Source organism: Triturus cristatus, chromosome 7 (genome assembly GCF_964204655.1).
Source record: "Triturus cristatus chromosome 7, aTriCri1.1, whole genome shotgun sequence".
Taxonomy (NCBI): domain Eukaryota; kingdom Metazoa; phylum Chordata; class Amphibia; order Caudata; family Salamandridae; genus Triturus; species Triturus cristatus.
In genome coordinates this window covers 1,803,034,924-1,803,040,923 of record NC_140590.1, presented here as the reverse complement: position 1 = coordinate 1,803,040,923, position 6,000 = coordinate 1,803,034,924, and positions in this window count along the sequence as shown.

Below are 6,000 nucleotides of genomic sequence, written 5' to 3'. Positions count from 1 at the left end.
GTCAGGATAGACGTGGGAGGTTGCGGAGGCCCTCGAGAGCCGTAAGCCTATGCGGCCATCTTGGTTGCGCGCTAGGCTCCTCCCCTTGAACATAATTTTTAGGTCTCGGCTAGCGAAGGCTGCGCTTGCGCAGTCTCGCTCGCGAGATTTAATGACTTTGAGAAGAGGGGCTTGCACCCGCCCCTCTTCTCTCCTGTTCTCCATTGGCTGGCCTCTTAAATGCTGGCCAGCCATTGGAGAAGAGGTCAGTCACTCCGATTATGCCCCGTCCTTTTCGGATTTGGGGGCGTGTTTTTTTCAAGAAGTCTAATTATCTCCTCCAGCCAATGGCAAGAGGAGAGTAAAGGAAAACACGCCCCCGAATTCGAAACCGCCACTGCGTTTCTCAGAGGCTTTTCTGCTTCGCCTCGGAGAAAGGCAGTGGTGTGCTCGTCCTCTCTGCCACACGTCGGACCCTGCGTGCAACCCTGCTCACCTCTGGTGCGGTTCGAATTTATCTGCTGCACAAGTATGCGGTGGGATTGCCCCGTCCCTGCCTCCCCCTCCTCTGCCCACCCGGAAGAGAATTCTGGTAGCAGCACGTTGCCTCCTGTGCAGCTCCTGCGCCGCGCTCGCCCACGGCTGTTCTGCCGCCGTATTGCCGAAACTGATCACTGCGTCCCCAAGAAGCAGCAGCTGCCGGTGACCACACTTGCCCCCCTGGCTTGTGGTACTCTTGTATAGTATGCTCTCTTTCTCCCCTGAGTCTGCAGTACTCTGGTATGCTGGTATCACTCTCCCCGTGCCTCACTCCCACAAGCCTCTGGGCCCGGCGCTTGCTGCCCTCCCCTCCCCGTGCCCTCGCCGCCCCTCCCCGGGGAGCCCTCTTGCTGCAGCGCGTCTAATCTCGGTGTGAAATTGCCCTTATTGCGGGCACTGGTTTCCCGGTCATCCTCGCTGTTCCCTTAACTGCCGCGTCCAAGGGGAGGGGCCCGAGGGCAATGATGGCTCTGCGAGGTGGGTGGGATTCGTGGAGGAGCCCCGGGTTGGGGCCCGGCTCACTCGCTCTCACTCATTCTCTGCCTTCACTCGCCCTTCGTTCTCACCCATTTTCCCTTCTCTCCCCCACATTCTTTCGCTTTCATTCTCAGTCATAGTCACCCCTTACAATCTCATTCAGCATTTAATCCCGTTCGCTCTCCCTTCGCTCTCGCTTACTGCTCTTTCCTGTCTCTCACTCAGTTCCTTCACTCTGGCTCTCTTCATTCGCTTCGGTCCTCGCTCTCACATACTCTAACTCCCCCCCTTACGCAATCACTCACTCTCCTTCTCCCTCCCTTGAAGCATGTCATTATTATCTCTCCCCGTAGCACTCTTTCCTCTCTCTCTCTCTCTCTCTCTCTCACAGTCTCTGTATTCAATATCCTTTTTTCGACACACGCGGACTTTCAACTCCATCACACACGTCGCCACTCCTTCTTCTGTCCCTTCAGCCAGACTGTTTTACCCCCAGGCTCCCCGCCCTCTTTGCTCACCTCCATCTACGTAGCCATTTCTCGTGGTTGGGGGTTTTCTCATGGTTTGGGGGTTCTGGACTGATCGAGTCAGTTACCATGTGACACCCCTGCATTACTGAGGCTGCCGGGAGACCCCACCTGCAGCCACCGTGGACAGCAGAAGCCCTCTTCCATTCAGGGCTCAGTTTTAAGCACACACACCTGCAGCCGATGCATGTGAATGGACCGGCGCCATTGTTAGAGCCCTGGAAGCCATAAAGTGCAAGGAGGCGCTATACCCCACCCCACCATGGATCAGCTGTGAAGCTGCAAATGACTATGGCAAACACAAACAGGGGCTCATTCCAAACCACTTCAAGCACTTCCGCCCCCGCCTGTGTCTACCTACACCCATGTCAGACGTGTGTTACAGGGCATCAAAGATATTTCTGCCCAGCTCTTATCCCTGTTGCTTGAGCCAATCTCTGCCTGCTCACAGCTGCAGGCTCCCCCGTAGTGGATTGCCCCGTCCCTGCCTCCCCCTCCTCTGCCCCGGAAGAGAATTCTGGTAGCAGCACGTTGCCCCCTGTGCAGCTCCTGCGCCGCGCTCGCCCACGGCTGTTCTGCCGCCGTATTGCCGAAACTGATCACTACGTCCCCAAGAAGCAGCAGCTGCCGGTGACCACACTTAGCTCCTGGATTTCCCCATATCTCGGCGTGTACTGGTGAGTTTCCTCCTTTATTTTATATTAAAATTACGAGGGAGCCTACCCCTTTTACTGCCAAAGCAACAGAATCACCGCCGCGGCCCACAGGAAGCCAGGCATCCTTGCCCGGGACATGTGCGGAGCCTGCGGTGTAGCAGGAAGTGTCTGCTCAAATGGGGCTCCCGTGCGTCACTCCTTACTTCTCTCATTCTGTCCGTTACCCCTTTCTTCTCTCATTTCTTTCTTCACCCCTTCCATCACTCCGTTCTTCTCTCGTTCTTTCCTTCTATCCTTCAATTTCTCATTCCTTCCTTTATCCCTTCCATATATCATTCCTTCGTTTACCCCTTCCTTTACTCCTTCCTTCTCTCATTCCTTCTCTTATCTTCTTTCATTCCTTGTTTAACAGCCTAATGAATACGATTGACAGTTATTTCTCACCCAAAGAGTCCTTTTTGTATGTCTAATATTAATGGGGACATCCTGAGCAGAAGAAACAAGCATTTACAATGCAACGGTCTCGGCATTGTTAAAGTTAGAGCTATTGGCATTGCTCATGACAATGCCGTTTCTTTAAATGTTTTAAAAACAAAAACATAAACAAAAATAATGTCATGAGCAATGCCAATAGCTCTAACTTTACCAATGCCGAGACCATTGCATTGTAAATGCTTGTTAAACAATGGAACATATGTTCTCTGCAGGTAAAGGTGGGCGTATTTTCGGAAAACAGAGTTTCTATCCAAGCACGAAGATGGTTTTATTTATTTATTTATTTATTTATGGGCTTGTAACGCGCCGGCATCACACCCGAAGGTGTATCTCCGCGCGGTGCTGTGAAGGAACAGGTAGAGCAGCGCTCCAACTAGAACAGGGTAGTCTTAAGGTGTTTCCTGAAGGCTAGATGGCTAGGGCAATCTCTGAGGGAAAGAGGAAGACTGTTCCACAGACGTGGGCCCATGATGGAGAGGGAGCGACCTCCTTGTCTGGTCTTGTTATGTCTAGGAACCTGAAGTAATAGCTGATTGCTAGACCTAAGAATGCGGGAGGGGCGGTGGTATACAAATTTCTCGGCCAGGTAATGTGGACCGAGGTTGTGAAGACTCTTGTGCACCACACAGCAAATCTTGAATTCCACCCGTTTCCGGATGGGAAGCCAATGGAGGGCCTTGAGGAGGGGCAAGGATGGGGTTCTAGGGGGGGCATTGGTCACCAGGCGGGCCGCAGTGTTTTGAACCACCTGAAGTTTATTAAGCACTCCTTCGTTGGCTGCTAAGAATAGGCCATTGCAATAGTCCAGGCGGCTCAAAACGAGGGCCTGGACCAAGGTCTTTCTTGTATGGTCAGGTAGAAGGGGGAACACCTTACGAAGGAGGCTAATAATGTGAAAGCAGGAACCCGCCGTGGTGCTGGCATGATGAGCAAGGGTGAGATCATGATCTAGACGGACCCCCAGATTTTTCACCACCTGTTTAGGGGATGGGGCCTGACCCAGACTGGAGGGCCACCAGTCAGGGGTCCACAGGGTTTTTGCCCCTCCGAATAGCATGACCTCAGACTTTCCCACATTACACTGGAGAAAGTTCTGGGCCATCCAGCTGGCGATCGCAGTCATGCCGTTGGAGAAAGCTTGTCTTATCTCCGGGGTAAAGTCTTTAAAAGTGAACAGCAGCTGCGTATCGTCAGCGTAGGAGATAGGCATAAACCCGAAAGACCTCACAATGTTAGCCAAAGAGGAGACATATACGTTAAACAACGTAGGGCTGAGACAGGAGCCCTGCGGGACTCCTCTGGTGATGCTGGCCGAGGGGGAGCTGAAGGAACCCATATTCACCTTCTGGGTACGCTCAGAGAGAAAGCTGGTGAACCACGCCAAGGCGGCTCCATCAATACCAATCTCCTTTAATCTGGTAAGGAGAATTGCGTGGGATATGGTGTCGAAAGCTGCGGACAAGTCCAGCAGCACCAACACCACTGACATCCCTCTGTCCAGGGACAAGCGTATAGCATCCGTGACGGAGAGGAGAGCCGTCTCGGTGCTATACCTGGGCCTGAACCCCGACTGAGAGTGGTCCAGACAGCCGGGTTCCACTTTGTCTACGAAGGTGATGTATTGATAGTGTTATGGTTCCCGATTTGCTGCTGCTTCGGGTTTGCATGATTTCTAGGCAGGACAAAATATTTAACGCTGACTGCTATATGGACGCCTTTTATCATGACTCCGGATAAAGACAATATGGCTGACTGACTAAAAGATGAGAATATGCTTCTGAAGGATACATATCTTTCAGCTCGAGGACCAAGATTTGTGAACGTTTCAAACTCCCTAGGCTCCAAGGAAAGACTGAGCGAAGGAGAGCAACACCTAAATCTGTTTCTCAGGCTGGAAAATATGGCACGGGTAACAAGGCATTGGTGAAAATGGCGTTTATGGACATGAAATCCTATTATGATTTTTCAATTGGCCAAATTGGGGTCCTTTCTGGCTTAGAAATGTGTATCCAACAGCTACAGCACAATAAAGCAAGATGAGGGTAACGTGTGAGTTAACTACCTTCCTTACGTGTATAAACACAAGCTGACATCACGGGTATCTGATGCGAGGATGGGCACTTAAAAGCTGTGAACAACAGACAGTAAGGGGGCAACAGCCTCTGTCTTTGTAATCTCATCCAGCACACGGAAAACATATGCTCACTGTCCCTGGCTGCTTCCTGTCACTGTCTCTGAATGGTTAATGCCACAAACCGTAGCTGGTGACAGCATTATTGGCAAATGATTCGTTGAGACAATCTCACCTTCCTACAGCATGCCAATACAAATAAATGAAAACTCGATAAAAACTGCTAACTCTGCCGAATTTACCTTTTCGGCCATTAACTCCCTACTTTTGCTTCCTTTCACATTGTATTATTATCCTATTGTTTACTTCAAATTGACCAATATCTCATCAACATTTCCTTGTTTTAGCCTTTCTACTGCCAATAATGACCTAGCATTCTGGGGATCTATCTTAACTAACCAGATGATACAGGCTTAATGAATATTTTTGCAAATTAAGTTACAGTAAATTAGATGATGGAGTCTTATTCTAGCCTTGTTGTTCAATAGTTCATATAAACTCAAACAGATAAATATTATTGAAATATTTCGGTTCATTCCTACTTTTTAATTTACTTAAAATTAAAGTTTATTACCTGAAGACGATACGTAATCTAGACTCATATTCATAGAAATCAAATCAGTTTCAATAATTAAATTAGCTCAGCACCTCCTTCCCTAATCCAAAACCTAATGCTAACCACAACAATTATGAACCTATGTGCAAGTGCCCCTTTTTTTTTTTTTAATGCAGGCACTGAAAATATTTACCGTTTGTTTAGTGTTTGTTATATAATGTTGTTAGTTAATGTTATTAACTGATACAAATTGATCTACAATTTCTTAGAATTGGTTTTGTAAAACGAGGTAACCTTATTGCACCTTTAACCATAACTATTAGTCCAAAATATCGTCAAACTTGTTGACTTCTATTTAATTAATTTCAAAATAGTGTAATTTCATTTCCATTAATTGTTTATTCCACAGTATGGCTTGCTGTCACCTTGTGAAACATCCTGTGTGGTTCCACCAGCCCTGCTTTCGAATCTCTCAGTTTGTGCATAAACACATTATGTTCTGCTCCTAAAAGATTATGAAATCCAAACCAACATTTGTTATGTTATGTTTTACTAAATTTGTAGGGCACACGTACCATGTTGGTTTCCTGGCGCTACTATGAAACCTGTTAGAGTGGTACGATACTCATATACCTGTCT